Source organism: Haemaphysalis longicornis, unplaced genomic scaffold (genome assembly GCF_048455015.1).
Source record: "Haemaphysalis longicornis isolate Haplotype H1 unplaced genomic scaffold, Haemaphysalis longicornis Haplotype H1 scaffold_43, whole genome shotgun sequence".
Classification (NCBI taxonomy): Eukaryota; Metazoa; Arthropoda; class Arachnida; order Ixodida; family Ixodidae; genus Haemaphysalis; species Haemaphysalis longicornis.
The window spans coordinates 2578371-2599376 of record NW_027526371.1 but is presented as its reverse complement, the minus strand read 5'-3'; the positions used below and the strand labels follow the sequence as shown (position 1 = coordinate 2599376).

Sequence of the window (21006 nt, the reverse complement as noted above, 5' to 3'; positions counted from 1 at the left end):
CTACAACGTTTGTATTCGAAACAGAGCCGCATTCGTTGTCCGTACTGCAAAACGAAACCAACCACTCCCTGTGCCGGTATCAAGTCTAAACGAGGCGGCAATAGAATTCACTTGCGCCTGACGAATTCGGAGGTGACAGTGGTGATATGCTGCTGCCGTCGCCGACGCCCGTAAGAGCGGCGCACCGCGACCCCGGATTGCTCTTGTTGGCGTTCGAGCACTGTATCAGGACGCAGCTTTTTTTGAAGTTCCCGAAATGCCCTAAACGTACTATTTGCTTAAAGACATCACTATAACAAGTTGTTTACGGCGCGGAAAGTCAAAAAGAAGCGAAAGAACACCAAAACATTGCAAAAGTAACGATCAGCTGCGCAGCGGTCATCTTGGACTTCTGGACTGAGAAGACCACTACTCTGGAGATTGCCACTACTCCAGAACTAATATAGAAATAAAGTTTCTTCCTCCCCCTCCTACCCTGTTTCTTCTGCCGTCTTTTGGTAACCGTTCTATTAAACGGCAGGTCCCTCTGTAGTCCATCACCCTCGGTATACATGACCTTCCCAGTCACACTTCTGTCACCTAATTTGAGCTAAGACATCCTCTACGCGGGTCTCTTCCATAATATACGCTGCTGTTTTATTGTACCTGAATGTTATCCCTAGAACTTCCCTTTCCATGGTTTGATGGGATCCGATCTAAGCTTCCTTCCAGGGTGCTTAATGGCACACGATAATTCCGCCCCATATATCATAACTGGAAGAACACATTTGTTATGTACCTGTCTTTGCAGTGACGAAGGTACGTTACACCCGAAAATTTTCTTATACTTACCGCATGCAGCCCAGCCCACGTTATTCTTGCGCCTCATTTCTCCATCATGGCTTGGATCACGACTAACAATTTGGCTGAGGTATTTATGATCACCTACCTGTTTTGCTATTCTATTCTCGGCCTTGAAAAGGCGCCGTAGCGCATGTTCAGTGAGCCAGCCAGCCAGTCTTTTCTCTTTGTATGCATACAGGTATCGAGCATATATTGGAGAACCCCGGCACGTTGCTTTCTTTTTGCGCCAATTTGTTCGGTATCGCCACTTAAAGCCCCTTTCTGGAGCCATTAAAACCATTTCTGTCATTGCAAACTGCGTGAGCTCAAAGTATATACAGGCAAAATGTTTCCGAACTGCCAGATTATTTTAGTATACACTTTGAGTACATATGTATAAGACCACACATAAAAAAAATATCACAGCGGCCTTCCGATAAAATTACGTTGTACTGGGTGTAATTAAAATTCATTTTCAACCGGAGGTTAAGAACGGCATCACGAACATGCCGGATAAAAGCCGAACAAAAACCAAACGCGAAAGAGAAACGCCTTGAGTGGTTTCCGTACCTACAGCCAAGGGGTTTACACTGCTGTTATGCCGTAAACTCCACCCGGCCGCCGTGTGTTCAAGACCAATACAAAAGGGCAAAATGCAGTCACGTATCCGACGGTGCCACCGTCAGATACGTGACTGCATGATATTTCCAGTGCAGGATATTTCCAGTGACACGCCCCACGGCAAAGCTGCCAAAAACTATGCCACATTGCTCTTGTACGTGACGTCCTAATTAAGTCTCCATACAAAACCATTTCCACATTGTAACATCCAGCGTAGTGTTTTCTCTGCGTTTTTTATTCCCCCATGTGCCCTTGTGTACGAGATTTCGGGCACGTTAAAGATAATACCCAGGTGGTCAAAATTATTCCGGAGCACTCCACTACGGCGAGCCTCATTGCCTGCGTTGCGTTGGCGCGTTAAACCCTACAATCAATCACTCATTCCCCGATGTGTTTCTTTGCGTGACGTCGGCGGCCACTTTTCTGATGGAGGCGAAACGCAAAAACGCCCGTGTGTACGAGATTTCGGCGCACGCTAAAGATACCCAGGTGGTCAAAATTAATCCGGAGCCCTCCACTACGGCGTGCCTCATCGCCTGCGTTGCGTCGACGCGTTAAAACTTACAATCAATGAATTCTTCGCGTGACGTTTCATACTAATACATAGTAATGTCGCTGAAATCGCGTGCCGTCGTTGGCGCCACCATATCAGCTTATCAGCTATCAACGTTTCTCTCTTACTTGGCTTGGCTAGCCACGTGCATTCTTTCTACTCTTGAAGCCAAAATGAACAAAAAATGGTAACATTTCTGTATTGTTCGTCTTACATGAAGCATCCAAGTATATCTTGACAAATGCATCTCTTGGAGCTTGTTTATTATATTGATAAACCAACTTCATATAAGCATTTAGAATAATATTGTTTTCTTGTAGCCACAGGCAACATCTCAGCCTGTCCATAAGCCATGCCAATGACAAGTGGAACGTTACTACACGGCACATGACGGCACGCTCACTGGAGCGAGGCTCGCCCTGTCGTATAGGTATATTACTGCGAAACTGCTCCTTAGGTTGAGCGCCGCCTTCCCGCCCAATCCCCCTGGGATAGTTATCAGACCTTGTATGAACCCTTCAGAGTTCATGCTCCAACACACCTCTGCTGTCGCACTAATTTTGCGGGAGACTGGACCCATTCCAATGCTTCCTCGTTAGAAGCCGTCATTCGATTTTCGCCGGCGCAAACGACTCGCCTTGACAAGCTTGCTGGAAAGTGTGCACAAAACAAGTTCGCTTTTTGTTACTAAATCGACGCGTGGGGCACACATATCACTTAGAAGGCTTGCATCGGAGACCATGCCCTGGAGGGAGTAGGAAATTTGTTGCTCTGAAAACAACTCCACCGGGGGTACATCGATTATTTGGTTATCGATCGTAGAAAGGCAGAACGTACGCTACTTGGTTCCCGCCGAGTCGTGAAATACAATAAAACGTCGAAGCAGCTCCACGAAAACCATACGACAGGCACTGCTGCCAGGACCCCCGGGGAAATGAATAAATGAATTCACTCGTGCAAATGCGCCTCCGAAGTGTTAAGGCTACCGTAACTCTGGAAAAAAAGACCTGTATTTGTTTTTATAACGAAGCTTTTTACCTGTAGAAGCTTTTTACCCCCAAGGGTTCTGTCGCGACCGTTATTGCTGTCAACAGAAAACTCCCGCGAGCAAATAAAAGAAACTACTGCCACCGCCAGAAATCGAACCTGGAACTAATGAAGAAACGGCGCGAGAGCCCGTTGTCTTACGGACCTATGCCCTGTGGCAAAATGGCGCAAATAAAAAAAAAAGATCGAACCACGAGCCCACGCGGAGACCGGGGAGCCAGACGGTGCACTCACCACGCACATCTGCGGGTTTACCCCCTGCGTTATCTCTGAATGCCACGTGATAGTGCCAAGCGACCTCTCACGCCACTTCGCGCTCCGCCCACGGCACGTATAGGGGCAGTGTGTGCGCCTAGTGCATGCGCTAGGACTTTGTAAAAATTAAAGTAAGCTCATACCGACGCATGGCGTTTCACTTCTCCTCCGTCTCTGCCGCCGATCTCGTCGCCTCCGTCGGCGGCAGCAGAGATGGAGGACAAGTGAAATCGTCTAACACCGGGTATGAGCTTCCTTTAATTTTACGCTGTGTCTAAAGGTACGTCGGACGTACCCGCAGCATTTCTTAAAGATACGTCGGACGTACCCGCAAAATTTCTTAAAGATACGTCGGACGTACCCGCAAGATTTCTTAAAGATACGTCGGACGTACCCGCAAGATTTCTTAAAGATACGTCGGACGTATCCGCGAAACTTTTTTAAGTACGTCGATGTATTCGGTTTCACTCGGCCCAAACATGCAGCGTACGTTAAGCGTTTTCTCGCGTCGACGTCGGCGACGCGAGCTGAAACTCGAGCGACGCCGATGTCTACGCTGGCCAGATATCGGCGTCAACGCAGCGCGAGAGCTAGAGCATCGGAAAGCGAGCGGAAGCGTCCGTCTTCGCGTGGTTTGGGGTCGTTCCTTTCAGCAGAAAACAATCAATTTCTTTTTAAGTTACGGTAATTGGTTGCCATGAGACAAATTACAAGCTATTTCTGTTCGCAAGCGGTCATCCATTTGTAGCTTGTTCGGCTTTCATCGGGGAGATCGGGGATCTGCGATAGCTTTGTGTGAGTTAAATGAGGAAGCTCTGGTTACATCGCATCCAGTATTAGCATGATGTGGCTTGTCAGCAAGATCGGTGCGTGACGAGCAAGCGTTATCAACGCCAGAATTCTGGCGCATTCCATTCCATCCGTAGCTCTCCTGGCTTGCGCAGCTAGGGAGACCGGAGATGTGCGATAGCTTTTTTTTACTCAAATAAGGGAGCTGTGGTTACATCGCTTGTAGCACTAGCATTATTGTCCTCAGCTCCAAGATCGGTGCGCAAGAAACAACCGTTACCACTGCTCAAATCTCTCAAATACGACCAAAAGAAAGCACACCCGACACTATTCGTGGGCAGCCTCAGTTGGTACACCAAATTCTCCAAACCTCCTCGTCTCCTCGCGTGGTCGAGCGGTTGAGAGCCGGACTTCTGTTTTGAAAGTCCGTGGTTTGAGTCCTGGAAAAGACGTTTTTTTTTTCTTCTTCTTTTTTTTTGCCGTCAGGGTTTGATCATTTTTTTTTACAGGGTACAGACAGGGTGCCAGAGTACCCTGCCTTTCAACCTCAAATGACGTCGACGGTAACCTCAGTATCAAGACACCGCTGAAATTTGTATTGCTTACAATTTGAATTCATGAACGTGCAGTCGGTACGCAACATGAAGGTTAAATCAAGTAGCAACTAAAGCAGTTGTGCGAGGTGCATCTTCGTTTATCATTCTATCTTATTTTGTTCTGATTTGACCGTGATGGCTCGAGATACATTTCGCAGCATTTGAATATTTGCCCGCCAACGTACTTAGCAATAAATAAAGACGCCAAGTGATTTTTTGTTTTGCTAAAGCTAAAGTCTTGATAATTGCAGTTCAAGAAGCGACAATAACTGCTCTTAAACGACTTCAACAGGATGGCATACGTGTCCAACAACGCCCGCCCATGAAACTCTATGCGCCCGCCGACGCAGCGACTGGCGCGCGACTTCACCGGTCTCCTACGGGCCCGCGCGTTGACGCCAAACGACGCCGACGCTCGCGCGACGCGTGATTTTGCGTCCATGTGGTTAGGGCTTTAAACAGAAACATATGAGGGGGAAAATAAGAAAGATACTCGCGTCGCACATGATTTTGTTTCCCTCTTGCGAGAACCCGTAGTGGTCCTCATTCGATCTCTGACCTCAGCGAAGGCTCTAACCGCCCCTTTATATAAGGTCCAACTAGAGAAAACGAGGACAAAAAATACATTCTGCGTCAGGTTAGGCATCGTTAGATTCTTAGCTTATATGCAGCAAACGCGTGATGGTTTTGCCGTCGATGGTTCGAGATAACCACGCTAGTTTCGAGCAACGCCGCTTTCGAGCCACTCCGGGCTCTGTACGTACGACGTATCTTTAAGAAATCTTGCGGGTACGTCCGACGTATCATTAAGAAATCTTGCGGGTACGTCCGACGTATCTTTAAGAAATTTTGCGGGTACGTCCGACGTACCTTTAGACACAGCGTTAATTTTATAAAGAAAGTGTTTCCACTCATGTGCTTTAGCAATGCAACTCAACCAACCACCACTGATTTAATATGCATTGATTTAACCTTAGCAAAAAATATCTCTGTGAAGGGATGAAGGGTGTGGTTAAGTGCATTTCACTTGCCTCTGGCCTTGCACTCTTTGTAGAGCCGAGTGTGCGAATTGAAGTGACCCCGCTTGGGAAATCGTTGGGGGTGTCGTTTACAGCTTCGCTTTCCAGCCACCTTCACAGGGTAGATTGGCGCGCATTTTTTTAAGTTAAGTTGGTTCCTGGTGAATGCCGTACAATAAAATATACAGAAAGAGGCCCCAAAGCCTACACCGTAGTGGGATCTCTTGTTGGTAAATGCGAGAACTGATATAAAAAAATAGCCAATGCATTCGCGCATACAATAGTAAAGGTGAAAAATACGACGAACAAGGATAAAAAATAATATACGTTAGTGCGAGATAAATATCTCCAAAGACAATGCATAATTGTGCAAAACGTAAAAAAATATCCTACTAAACAGCTGTAAGAAACTTAGGTCGGCTCAATGGGCCATGGAACGAATAATGACAGGAGTAACGCTTAGGGACAGGAAATGAGCTTTCTGGCTCAGGGGACAAACTCAACTGAAGATTTCGCAGTTCAAGTTAAGAAAAGAATTGGACTTATGTTGACCATGTAGGGAAACGAAATGGCAAACGGTGGACCACCAGTGTACCAGAGTGGATACCGGACGGACCTGGAAGAAAGGGAAGGCCAATAACTCGATGGAGTGACGAAATAAGAAAAGTCGCGGGAGAATAATCGACTCGAGCATCGCAGGACATGAGCGGTTGGTAGTCAATGGGAGAGGCCTTCGTCCTTCATTGGATTTAAATATGATGATGATGGATGTTTAATTCGGTATTTCCCGAACAAACATCAGTAACTTTCTCTTGCACTTAACTGACCTTACATTTCCTTCAATAGATCCCTAGAAAAGGCAAGCGTGGCAGGGGGCGCCAGAAAGTGAGATGGGCAGATGAGATCAAGAAGTTTGCGGGATAAATTGGTCGCAGTTAGCACAGGACCGCGATAATTGTAGATCCATGGGAGAGGCCTTTGCCCTGCAAGGGGCGCAGACAGGCTGATGATGATGAGACTTTTTACAGCGCAGGTATCACACACGCATATGCAGCCTGCAACACCACTGACACCCAGAAGGCGGGCATGCGGGAAGAAGGGCTCACAAGGCTGGTGCAGTCCTTCGCGATCAGCCACGTGGCGTACACGGCGGCGTACCACACGTGGACGCAGACCGACAAGGATATGATCGACGCCATGATCCGTAGAATGTACAAGAGGGCACTGGGACTGCACGAGTCCACGAATACTGGGAGGCTGTTGCAGTTGGGGTCCCACAACACGGTGGACGAGATCATCGAGGCGCAACTGGAAGCGCAGCGAGAGCGGCAGGCGGCGACCAAGACGGGCAGAAGCATCCTCGAGACCCTGGGCTACGGCTACCGGTTCACAGTGAGACACCTCCAGGAACAGGGTGTCGAACCGGAACCGGAACCGAACCGAAAACCAGAACCGAACCCGAATTTTTGCCCGGAACCGGAACTGAACCGGAACCATATTTTTTTCCGCCATTTTGGAACTGAACCCGAACCGGAACGAATCGAAGGAACCGTTCCGAACCGGTTCCGGGGCTTCAAAAATGTGATTTCTAGTTTTCAATTTCGGTAACCTACCTTGCGTCTGAAGATATTTTGCCACTCGCCAGACAGCACCATGAAATATTTTGCGTAGTCTGCAGTTCCCAAGGCCCACCATGTTCTCTTCTAATTATTACCCTCAATTTAATGTAAAGTTGTCCGTAAATACTATCAGTTTGCGTTAGGTACTGCCTATCTCTCCCAATTATCTTTTACATTTAGCATAACTTAGTTATAACACATATTAAGAGACAACACATCATGGAATATTCTTCATGGTTTCTATCTACATGGTGTTTAAAATCGTGTAAATTTTTCAATGTGTTGTTACTTCGCATGCATCCCTGTCCGCTTGTGGAGGCCTTCAGGGACACCATCACCAATAAATCCATATCTTCCACTGATTCTAGTTTGAATGGGCAATTATATACAAACAGCACTGATACACTAACACTCGCAGTTCTCAAAATCAACGTCACTTTTTCTTGTATACAGTGCCGTTGTGTCCTTTGGTTACTGCTCTAAGAGAACATGAGATATAAAAAATGGGGAATCCTAAATTCCACACTTTTAAAGTATATTTGATAGCATTTTCATGTTATCTTGAATCTGCTCAACCTTAAACTTAAGAGGCGGATGGATTGAAGTCGATTAGTGCGGGTTAGCGGGTAGACTGGGGTGAATTAGTTAGGTGAGTGAATGAGCTAATGTGAATTAGTGGGACTGGTGTGTTAATTTGGATTAAAGGAATTAGCGGGTTAGTTAAGGCGGATTCGACGGTCGGACCAAACATGATTTTGTCACGTGGCCAAAGACGACGCAGTTGTCTTCAAGGAAAACAAGTTTATTGGAGCGAACTTGTGCTCCCCTAACAACTCAAAAGAATACAGAGGCGCCGAAGCAGCGGTCAACAAATTGACTTGCGCAGGCGAGGATCGTCGAAAGGAATGCTGCGACGTCTGCTCTGCAGGCTTCTATCGTTCGGCGCGAGTGTTTCTGGAACCGTCGATTTACATCCAGAACATTGTAGATCAGAGAAGATCATTCTGGGCTAGTGACGTTAAGATGAAACAGTCTGCTTATCTGAATGAGATAGCCCTTGCGGCATAAAAAATAAAGAATGGAAGATGCGCTTTGTTTGGAACGCAAATAACACATCCGTGTGTGGTCCGGCAGTAAAAACAAAGAATAAATAAACAAACCCATGCATGGTTCGCGGCAATATCTTTTGGGTCCTTGGCATTTGGAAAGTTTGCAGCGTTCTCCTTCTCGACCAATCAGGAAATTTTGTCACGCACAAAGTAGCCACAAAGTTATGTGACGGCCCCCTGAAAGCTATAAAAGGGCTTTCTTTATGCCTGTATTGCGTTGCTATATGTTGCTATACTGTATGCTATACTGTTATACTGTATGTTGTTGCTATATTAAAATTGACATCTCGCACTAAAGTTAATAACTAATTGCCTAGTGCATATTTTTATTCATCAAAGGGTTTTCAAAACGTGTGTATATATGAGGGGAGACAGTTGGAAAGAAACTAAAAAGCAAGAATAAAAGGGAGGAACGATCAACTGGTTTGGTGCAAGAGACGCCCGATATCATTCTTCAATACCTTCTCTTTCTTTGTGTTACCGTTCTGCAGCCACCCACAGGTGTAGCATCTCAACCACCGAACAAAGCCCCGGATTTGTGGATTCCATATACCACGCGAGCCGCCGGGAACAGAGAGCACGTGCTCTCCAAAAACGACTCCCCGCTCGAGCCGACGTGGTATATGTGGATGCTGCAGAATACAGGCACCGCGCCGCATTCGCCATTGCAGTCATCAACGACCTTGATTATCCCCCTCTCGACTCCCTAACCTTAAATACTTCCCATCCCACCACGGCAGAAGAGGCGGAAATAGCTTTAGCCCTCTCCCAAAGGCCGATCCCCGCGATAATAATTTCCGATTCCAAAGCGGCCATTCAAAATTTTGCCAACGGCCATGTTTCGCCACAGGCCTTCAAAATTCTCAGACGCCACCCACCCGACTCCCCGGTAGAAATTGTCTGGACTACGGCGCACGCTGGTCTCGCTGGTAATGAGGCTGCCCACAATACGGCTCGAGGGCTCACAATCCGAGCCGGGGCCAGCCTCGAACCCTATCACGGGGCCAGATCCGCCAGAGATAGACTCCTTACGTACAAAGAAATAACCGCTCATTACCGCCTCGACCGCCTCAGGTACCCCCCGGCTCACGTCAACCTAACTAATTCGGAAGAACACACGTAACGTCTCCTTCAGACGAAGACGTTCCCTAATCCCGCTATACTTCACCGAATACACCCTTCATTGTACCCTTCCCCATAATGCCTTGCATGTGGCGCTCTCGCTACCCTTCCCCACATCTTCTGGGGGTGCCCGAAAGATCCCTTTCCCCTAATTTCCTGTGATGAGCAGTGGGAGGAGGCGCTAGGGAGCTCAGATCTAGAGGTACAAACCTCCGTGGTCACCAGAGCTGCCGATGTCGCCGCCCGGCACAAGCCAGCGGCCACAACCGCCCCCTGAGCCACATAAAGCTCAATAAAAATGTTTTCTTTCTCTCTCTCTCTCAACCACCGAACACAGCCCCCTCTAAGCTGAGGAAGCGGCGATAGCACGTGCGCTTAGCCAAAGCGGCGCCAAAACTCTCATAACAGACTGTTAGCAGGCGTGGCCCAACTTTGCCTACGGTCGATTGCACGTTACAACACTTCCGGTGATCAATCAGAGGCCACTAACGAGACCAGTCACGATTGTATGGGCACCAGCTCATACTGATATCCCCGGCAAACAAGATCACCAACCTCGTGGGTTAGATTTGACTCGCTTAGCCAGCGCTGATGAAGCCCGGCCCGAGTGCATGCATCCTGCAGTCACAGACCAGGAAGTTACTCAGCACTATGGCCTCTTCCATAGAACGTATTCCTCCCCGCACAAATCCCTACCGATTAACCAGGAAAGATTACTCCGCACCCTGTGGGCATACACCTTCCCACACAACACCAGACTTCACCTCTTTGACAGGACACAACTCTCTCCATTTCGTTGCTTCTGTGGAGAGCCTGGGAACCTCATACACATAGTAGGCGGCTGCGACAAGTGTGCCGTAGATCCATCCAACCTCCACGTTTCCATAAAGAATTGGGAGACAGCCATGGCCAAGATCAGTTGGTCTTGATGGAAACGGCTGTCGATTCGGCCCCCTCGAATGAGGACGCCTCTCTGAAACTTTGTCTCAATTTAATTAAACTTCATTCTCTGTCTCTCTCTCCAGGTGATCATTACTGCTGCTTGTGACTTCACTTGGCTATCATCTTTCCTAGAGCCCAATCGCTGTCACCGGTCGCTGAAGGGCCATTAGCAAGTTCCTATCTCACTGGTTCCCTATCCAATGCCGTCCTATACATGCCGTCCAATGAGTCTTTATAGCCATTCTTTCTTTCTAACTGCTCTGTTAGCAGATAAAAGATGAGCAGAAGAAAATTTTTCTAAATGCCACCTGCCACGCTTGGCAGTCGGCGCCACATACTCGTCACACTACCATAGAAAGCATTTTGCAGGTACAGTTAAAGGAGCTCTTCAACACTTTAGATAAACTCGAAGCGGTGGCTCAGTGGCTGAGGCGTTGCGCTGCTGAGCACACAGACGCGGGTTCGATTCCCGGCCGTGGCGGCCGCTTTTCTGATGGAAGCGAAAAGCGAAAACGTCCGTGTGTCCGAAATTTCGGCGTATGTAAAGATCCCCAGGGGGTCAAAATTAATCCGAAGCCCTTCACTATGGCGCCCCTCGTCGTCGGCGTTGCATCGGCGCGTTAAACAATAAATAAATAAATAAATAAATAAATAAATAAATAAATAAATAAATAAATAAATAAAGCAGTAAATAAATAAATCAACACTTTCGATAAACGCTTTCACTCTTCTTCGCATCTGGAAGCACTGCGAAAACTATAGCTATTGCCAGCACAGAGCAACAGTGCGTGATTTGCTCGTCGCTGCGGATACACCTTCCGTTCTGCTTCGCTTTTGTGGCTTTTTTTAAGCGGCTATCAAATGCGTTCTATTCTGCCACTTAAGGAAAGCCGGCTAACAGTCGCTACACTGCTGTAATGACGTTATTCAGCGGTCGAAGAACGGGAAGACCGGGAAGGAGAGAAAAATATTTTGAGCAAGTTTCTATGTTATCTGACGAGAAGAGAGCAGTGATTTTTGGCTGAGGCACATTCCGACCCCGTAATCTAATGTGTTGGTTGACTACTTTCTGCAAGCACTCAAGATTTAGAAAAAAGTTGAAAAAAGTGTTGCAGGGTCGCTTTAGTTTGGCGAAGACAAAATATTTGGACAAAGAAACCTTCATTATTACTTTGTTTTTATGCCGACTTGATAAGGAAACGATGGTGATGATGAATAAATCTTTATTTGTCAAGCTGGTGCAGATGTTAGGGCACCCGCCCGGTGGGGGGCTTCCCTATTCCAGGATACCCTGAGCTCGGCTGGCGGTCCAAAAACGAGCACAAAAAATTAACAGAAAAAAACACGCCTACTTTTTTTCTTCGAACCCGTTTGAACCCGTTTGAACCAGTCCGAACCGGTTCGAACCGGAACGGAATGGTGCTCTGGAACCGACCCCAAACCGAACCCGAAAGGCTTGAACCCGAACCCGAACCGAACCCAGAAAAATTCCGGTTCGACACCCTGTCCAGGAACCGACGAGAGGGTGCGCGAGAACGTGCGGGTGAACCCCATCCCGAGGAACGTTCACCCGGAGCACAACCAAGAGATAAGACGGGCGAGAGCCAAGTTTCTGGTCTAACAGTACGGGGGGGGCCACGGACGTGGTTCGTTGACGCGACAGAGTATGGGCAAGGAAGATACGCGTTGGTGATTATGAATTCAAGCACAGGACGGGTTTCCAAGTCGGCGAGCGCGAAGAGCCAGAACGCCACCGAGGCCGAGGAGATCGCCATAGCCCTGGCGATGTCCGAGGGAGGTTGCGACACGATCCTGAGCGACTCGCAAGAGGCTGTCCGCAACCTGCCAAGAGGTCGAATGAGCGGTAAGGCGGCAGGAATTATAGAAAGATCGGGAGCTCGAGACGGAAGACGCGTGGAGGTCAGATGAATGCCTGCGCACGCGGGCAACTGCTCGACGCGTACGGGCCAAACCACAACGAGACGGCCCACGGGGAAGCGCGCGCTATGACACACCGCGCTCCCAACGTGGGCACTCGTCCCGAGTGGGAGTAGTGGACGAAAACCATGGACAGATCTAGGGGTTACTGCGAAACACCCCCTAAGTCTGGCCAGACCAGTGAACCCGCCGCCTCACCGGACGCTGGGCAGCGAGGAGGCGATACATCTAAGAAGACGTATCGCGATGTATCGCGAGGAGGTATCGCGAGGAGGCGATGTATCGCGTGGAGGCGATGTATCGCGAGGAGGCGATACATCTAAGAACGTCGCCGGCGGCGTTGCATCGAATGTACCCGGACCAGTACCCGAGTGATCAGTGCAATGTGTGTGAGAAAAAGACCGGCGAACCGGTGGCACAGTACGCATGCCCCGAGGTGTACTCCACGGACATTTGTCGTCTATGCCAAGAAGCACGAGCTACCCTGGTACATCCACTATGGAACTGCCAGACTCCTACTAGCACCACTACGACGTTCCCACCGCAGTTTGAAGCTGCGATGAGAAGCGAAGACTACGAGACACAAGCCCGGGCCACTAGACTACTCAACAACGCACTAGACCAACAGAGGCCGGCTCGCCGTCTAGAGGGGATTACCCATTGCACCGCCCAGGACAATACCGGACACCACCGGTACTTGAGTTTGACAGTGCCTGGGACAACTACATCCCCCTCACCGGACGGCTGAGCACTGGTCACTCTCACTGGCGCCCCTAACATGGTAGCTTCCCCTTGACTCGCTCTTGGGTGCTCTAATAATGTTCTTACTCACTCACTCATGTGGGACTGTACCGCCGACCCAGACGGCGTGAACTTGGAAGAGTATCCGGCGGAACTCCAGAGAGCCATTGAATCTAGTAGCAAGACAGACCAGTCATGGGCCATCCAGCAGGTCTTCGCCGCGCTGGAAAGGCGCGGGGTCTGTAAAACGGGCTTGGAACGAGTAGGGTTACAGAAGAAGGCGCAGCGCCAGGTCACGCCGAGGCGGAGCCGTAACCCGGCTCCAGCCTACTGCAGGACTTGTTTCAATAAAGTCTTTTCCAGTCCAGTCCAACACCACTGAACAGTCAAGTCAGCGAAGCTTGATAAGTCTAAATGTCGATCAAATGTATGCGCTACTGGGAACATTCTGGCGCCATGGACCTTAATAAGCCCACTGCGCACTACAAACACACTGTAGAGGAAAAAAGGAGGATGCGGAGGAGGACGAAGAGGGGGAGGAGGAAAACCGTTCATTTATGGAGCATAAAAGGGGGTGGTTTTTTAAGTCCACAAAGCCGCAAGCCAGAGCAGCAGCCTGGGCGGGAGCGATGAGGCGTTCCTGGTTCTCGCACCGTGAGGTGGCCAGCTGGCGCTCCCACTGCCGAAGGAAGGTGAAGGGAGGGGTTTTGGTGCGTAGGGGCATTCCCAGACAAAAATAAGATCTTAATTTTGTAGGCGTAATGTTTTTTTTCTTCTTCTTCTTGAAGACCTCCCGCAAAAGAAAGATGAGCTATGTGGATCCATTCTGTGCAGCATCGGTGATAGGACAGTTCCAAGTTGGGCGAGTTGTTGGGTGTTCATAACTAATCCCAGCGCGAAAGATGGCACGGGCAGAAGAATAACCACAGGACAAGCGCTGAATCTCAGCTGAATTCATTGAGAACCCGCCACAAACAGTTATACCGTAGGCAAACAACGCCGCACCTGTCAAAGTAGCATACAAAAACAAAGAAAAGCAGAAAAAAAAAAGAAAAAGGGGAACATGACTTATTTGTCGTTATCCATGAACTTACTCTTTATCAGTAACTAGAGGGACATGCGATAATTCCTAGTCCCAGCATTAAAATCCTAGGAGTTCACCTACAAGCAGACACCAAGAGTGACATCTCCCTAAAAAAACTGAAGCAAACTACCGATCAAATAATACACATGATTAGGAGGGTGTCAACAAGGAAGAGAGGAATGAAAGAGGCGGATACCCTGCGTTTGGTCGAGGCATTCGTCATTTCAAGGATAACCTACATCACGCCGTACCTCTTACTAAACAAAAGCGACATAAATCTCCTCAATATACTCATACGGAAGTCAGTCAAGCATGCCATAGGACTACCCATGAGCGCGTCCACAGACAAGCTGCTCAGGATGGGCATACACAACACCGCAGAAGAATTGATCGAAGGTCATCTATCAAGTCAAAAGGCCAGACTCAGCCGAACTAAAGATGGACGAAAAATTCTCCTCAACATAGGGTGGGCGGCCCTCGACGCGATCCCGCAGGTACAGATACCAACCTCCTGGCGCCAGTCTTTAATTATTCACCCACTGCCAAGAAACATGCACCCCACCCATCACGAGGCGAGAAGAGCAGCGAGAGCTCGAGCGCTAAACACGAGCTTTGGAAAAGACCCCGGAGTCGTATACACGGACGCCTCCCGTTGTAGAGGCAAGCCATACGCAACAATAGTGGTATCGACCGAGAACAGTCTCCTGGTAAGCGCAACAGTCAAGACCACGGACATCACTGAAGCGGAGGAGATGGCAATTGCTCTGGCCCTCACACAGACGCCGGCACAAACAATTGTCACCGACTCGCAGCAAGCATATCGAAACTACCAATCAGGATGGGTGTCACCAGTTACCCTTAGATTGCTGCAGAACAAAATAGCAAATAGAAAAATCAAATTGGTGTGGACGCCTGCTCACGCCTCCATGGAGGGTAACGAGTTTGCCCACCAACAAGCCTGCGCACTCACACCCCAGGCTACGGAGGAAGGCGTGGAGTACTGCCCGCTTATCACTTTCAGAGAAGTCACGCAGCACTACCGGCTAGAAAGACAGACACTCCCTCCACCTCATCCTAGCCTCTCTAAGGAGCAGCAGACAGTCTTTCGCCTCATTCAATCTGGATCCTTCCCCCACCCAACAAGGTTACACCTCATGTTCCCGGAACAGTACTCGGCCGAATGCAAATTTTGTAAAAAACCAGGATCACTCCGCCACATAATTGGGGAGTGCGACTTCAGCTCAGAAAATCCACCCCTCCTCCATCCCCCCACCCCCTCTTTTAGAGAGCAATGGGAGATTTTGATGTCCAGCTCCTCACTCGCGACCCAGCTAGCGCTGGTCGACCGGGCGCAGGCGGCCATGACATCATATGGGCTCCAGTGAATAAGGAACCACTCCCAATTTAGACGCTCAATAAATGTATTCTCTCTCTCTCTCTCTATCAGTAAGCACCATTAAAGGGTGGCTCCCGCACTTTTCAAAAAAAGCAATTCCCTGGATCTGTACAAAACACTTGAATGATTGCACAAATACCTTGACGTGATATGATGATCACATAACAGCAACAAAAATAGTTAATCAGTACCTATGTACCTTTTTACTGTAGTTTGATTTACCTTTGGAACAGCTCGGGGGTGTAGCTCAGTGGTAGAGCGCTCGCTTTGCATGTGAGAAGTCCCGGGTTCAAACCCCGGCTCCTCCACTCTTCTTTTTATTCTATTGCTGCAATTTTCCAAACCGCATAAATTATATACTATCTTCGCAACGTTAACAACCCCGACTCGCTGCTGCCTATGCTTAAAGCCTCGTTGCCCAATTTATGTTTTTATACGACATCCCTTCAGGCTATACTGCTCCCCAACACAGACAGCGACCTGGCCCTGCAACCGGCGCCGGGTGGAGCACGACTCAACCCGATCGCACCTTGCCTGTCTCAAAATCCCACTTAAAAAAAAACCTGGTTATTTCCCCCGTCTTCGAGATCCCTCCTCACAAATACGCCTGCTGCAATCGCCCCCCCACCCCCCCCCCTACCCATGTCCCCTCGACTGCCGTTTCCTGCTCAATTAAAGCGAGGGCAGGGTGGGCTTTTCTTGCCCCCAAAAGGAACTGTATAGGAAAGGGAGCCGTGGACTCGGTGATGCTGTGGCTCTCCTACATTTATTGTTGGTGTGCCGGAACTGGAGAGCGTCGACGGCATACTACCGCCCCTGGAGCGCTGCCGTGTTCGATCTCCGAGTCGCATGGAACCGCTGACCTGGTCAGGCACCGCTGATGATGATTGTGAGACGCAGTGGTGATGATGATAGTGGAGCTGATAGTGGATGAAGCTGCCGCCACTACAGAACAAAGGGGCAGTGCCAAGAGGGCGCGGGAGCATGCAATGCGTGCTGTCCTGGTAGATCCCAAGGGGGGGGGAGGGGGGGCGATAAAACTGCTCTCACTGAAAAGGTAGCCCTGCCTCTACCCCTACTTAATACCAGCAAAGGAACATTGTCGGGTTCGCCGCGTCATCCCCTGTTTTAACTCCGGAGGGAGGGGAGGGTTGCAGTATCTGAAGGTAAAGCTCAAAAACAATGAAATAACGCGACATATATGCCTACTCATAGACAAAACTGGCAGCGTAAAACAGCTACGCATTGTATCTTAATTGTGTCTGAATTATCTGAATTTCCGCAGATATTTTTCCCGGAATATTTCCTGCTGCAATGTGTTCTCTTGCGTCAATTATACGCATTTGGGGCCAAATAAGGAATGGTATCTTATAGGTAGGGTCAGCCTCTAAGCATGTTTATCGGTTGTTTGATTTTTGCGGCACGACGCACAAAAGGTGCCGACGTGGAATGCGTCTAGGTGGCCGGGTTCGTCAAATACGCGTCCCGGCCCGCAATTAATTACCTATATGCTTGCTGTACACAATGCCCGGTGTGTGATAGAGGAAGAGGATTGATAACTAATGAACGCGCGGCGTTTTTCATACGCGCTCTCAATATCACGCACGCAATTTCTCTGTCTTTCAGTGTTTAGACTTTTCCCCCTCCTTAAGGCAATGATAGTGTGTCTGGTACTACAGTGAAATTTAATATAACGAACTTCAGGGGACCGCGGAAAATTGCTCGTTATTTTGAAAAGTCGTTGTAGCGACAATCGCAAAATTTAAGACAACAAATAGCATTTCAATGCCTAAAACAACCTACCTGTAGAGCTGTGCATCCTTGAAGTCATTTTTCCAGAAAAAATGCACAAGTGATGATGAAACAATATACGTTAATTTAAAGTTGTTGGCAATTTTCTTCTGGTGCGTGCAGCACAAGCTTCCTAGCACGAAGGACTCCAACTCTTCCATATTCCTCCGGACTGACTCCGTGGCCGCGGGGTTTTCCCCGAAAATGCGCGATTTTAGTATGCTGTACAGCACATCCGCAGTCGTCACGGGCTGGCCGCAGTGTTCGAGTGCTGCCGCGGCGCCCTAAGAGGCATCGTCGTTCATGCCGTCCTCGCTGCCTTCTTCATCCTGAACGCTCATGCTCTGAAGATTGTCGTCTGTGGTCAGCTCCGATGATGTCCGTGAAGATGCAGCAAGGAACCCGAGCATCGACGGCACGTAGAAAAAATTGGCGCGTATCTGCTCCTTTCGTTGCAAATGTCGTCAAAAGACGATAGTCTTTATCAACTTTTGCCAAGTAAATGCCTCCCTTTGCTTTTCCGCTCACCTCTCATCCTCTTGCATCGCACTCCTCCCAAGGTAAAGACGCCAAAGGTTTCCCTAAATCATTTTAAATTTCCCGCGTTTCACTGATACGGCGAAGACGCGCGTGAATCGAGGCGCCCTACTTCAACGCTTATAGGATTGCGTTTCCCTACTCCACGTGCGTTGAAAGCAGAACGTGGAACCTATCTAGTGGAACCTTTCATAACTGTTGCCGGTTGATTTCTTAAAATGGCGCCAGAAGTTATAGTGGCGCGGGCGACAGCAGGCGACGGCGGAGGGAATTTTTTTTCTGCAGTTGATGAAGTATTTAATTTCGCAAAATTCAAGCATGTTTGATTTTTTATAAAGGAGCACTGCAAATATCACTTCTGTATTGATTTGTTGTCGTATATTGGCGTAATGTCTTGTTCTTCTTCAACAATGTTGACAAGTATGAACATTACACCGGACTTAGACAGGTAGATTTGGCTGTGAGTATACCAGGCTATTGCGCAGGCATTGTTTTTCTTTGGCCGGGTGACTGAATCGAGTCACAGACAGACATACAGACAGATCAAAATTTCTGGGTTTAAGTATCCCAAGAAAGACTATCGTTTTAACACTCGAGGTGGGGCGCGAATAGCGCGGTTGCGGCTTTCTGGACGGGGGAGGCCACCCATGCTTCATTTTTTCCCTTCTCCTCACCCTATTTTTTCTCTCTCTCGCATCGGCTCACGCATTCCGCGGAGCAAGTTGTAAGGCGTCCTCAACTGCGCTGCGCTTTGCCGTGTCGTCTGCTAGCATACGGCTCCGGTTGCCGCGATTGTTTAACGGAAATCTAAGAATCTCCGGCCTTGAAAATATGAGTTCGTAGTACTGAGGCGTTGTTAACACGACACGGAAATAAATAAAATGATCGTAATTTTGAAAAGTTCGCTATTCTGAAGTATGTAATAGTGAAATAATTTTACATTAAAACTAGCAGCAGTCGGCGTGGGATTTCTTAAATGCTCGTTAATCTGAAAAGTTCGTTAATGTAATGTAGTGTTCGTTGTACAGAGATTTGACTATACCAGAAAAAAGCATTTGTTTGACCGGAGTAATAACCTAGACATCTGAAAAAGTCTAAAATTTAAGACCGCTACCGGTGCTTGTTACTATAGGCCCTGGCCCGATATAGCCCACCCAGCCCGAGACCATGACCCCATGGCCAGGGCCCGGCCATACCATTACAACAAATATTACGACAACAAAATATTTTTTTCGTCCGTAATCTGAGGCATTTATCTATGATTGGCAGATGGTATATGTAGTGAAAATATACCGAAACCGGCAAAAAACGGAAGACGTGAAAGTAAGGTTTAAGCATTCGCAGTTGCAAGGTGGGCTTCTTAAGCTCGTCAGATTGGTATTTCGCTCGAGCAGCTGAAAAAAAATCCCGGTATAGTAAAAAAAAAAACACAACCGAAGATTTAAGAACAGAATTGTCTGGGGAAAAAAGTGGAGGAGCCGGGGTTCGAACCCGGGACTTCTCGCATGCAAAGCGAGCGCTCTACCACTGAGCTACACCCCCGAGCTGTACCTTACATAGATATAATCACGTTAAAAACTACTTCGACAGTGACTAGGTACAATTCTTTGTTGCCTTGTACGCGCCGTAACACGCTTGTCTTTTTGAATATTCATTTAAGTGTTTCATACGGATACGCGTAATTGCGTTGTTGCGATAACTAGCATCCATGCTGCAGGATAACACATCCGTGGAACCTCATTTACTCTCGTGCAGAACTTCTAGAAGTAAAAAATTTGCCTCTCAAATAACGCTCTGCCCTTCCCGTCGACGGTGCTCTGTACGTCAACCTGTTTATCACCGGCTGTACCTTACATCTTCGGCGCCAATCGAGAGAGAACCAGATTAACCTGAGCGAGCACCTATATGCACTTAATGTTTGTGGAGTTAAAGGGGTACTGGCACAAAATTTTGAAGGCGAGATAACTTCGGAGATTGATTGGTGTGAACACACATACATCATCTGCAAAATATCAGCGGCAATTGATACAACCTAGAACATATTTAAAATCAATTTTGAAGTGTGAGAAACGCAACCGAGCAGCCAGCGGAGGACCTCGCGCAATCGACATTCCCTGGATATTTTGTAAATAAACAACATCCGAACACGTCACGAGTCTGTGTTGGCCGCTTCCGCACTGCCGGCGTTTTCCGCCGCCTCGCCGCTCCAATCGGAGGTCGGAGCTTCTGCTCTCCAGCAAGGAATGACCGGATCGTTGGCGGCGGAGGCGCCGTGATTTCGTCGGCTTATCGGGCAGCTGGCCGCGATCCATGTTCGACAGCGATTCCAGGCACTCTATTTATATTGCTTTTAGGTGCGGAGTACCTTAGGATCGCACAATGTCCGTCCGCGTACGTCCGCATAGCATTTACAATCGCAAAAAATCACACAGGCACCGCAGGATTCGAGCCTGTGTCTTGTAGACCAGACAGAGTTAGGGTCAGTCCTCTTACCCATTGGACTACGACAGTCAGTTAGACCCCGAGAGTCAAACGGCTTACTTCCTCGCCGGTAACGGTGCGGAGTACCTTAGGACCTCCCAATGAACGACCACGTACATCCGTGCCCACACCACCATCAAGGGAAAATCAAGCGCAATTTGATTGGAGCCGTCAGTTGCACTTTCATTTAGAAAATAATCAAGGTGCAACTCACGGCTCAAACCGAATGACGGTCGGGGCGCAAATCGGATGTCACTCGGAACGCAAATTTCGAGTCCCCGTACTTCACACCCTCGCCATAATCCACGGAGTGGAGATGCTGCCATTTTTTATTACACTGGACGCGAAAACGTGAAGGGGACACTAAAATCGCACTGAGCAAGCCGCACGGTCGCTGCGAGGGCGGCGCCCACGGCTTCGAAGTGGCGCAGGCCGCCGCAGGTAGCTCAAGCGATAGCTTGATTGTTACCGCTGCACGAAATCGGACCCAAGTCCCAAACATGACAGAACAAATGAGAAAGGAGTTAATGATGCAATGGTGGGT

The 21006-nt window shown here is 48.6% G+C and overlaps 2 non-coding genes across 2 annotated transcripts; one reads left to right on the top strand and one right to left on the bottom strand.

Moving 5' to 3' along the window:
• The first annotated feature begins 15889 nt into the window (after positions 1–15889).
• On the top strand, positions 15890–15961 carry Trnaa-ugc (transfer RNA alanine (anticodon UGC)). Its single transcript has one exon. It is a non-coding gene; the product is annotated as a tRNA-Ala (tRNA).
• A 3490-nt stretch (positions 15962–19451) lies between these two features.
• Trnaa-ugc (transfer RNA alanine (anticodon UGC)) lies at positions 19452–19523 on the bottom strand. The gene has a single exon. It is a non-coding gene; the product is annotated as a tRNA-Ala (tRNA).
• Between the last annotated feature and the right edge of the window lie 1483 nt (positions 19524–21006).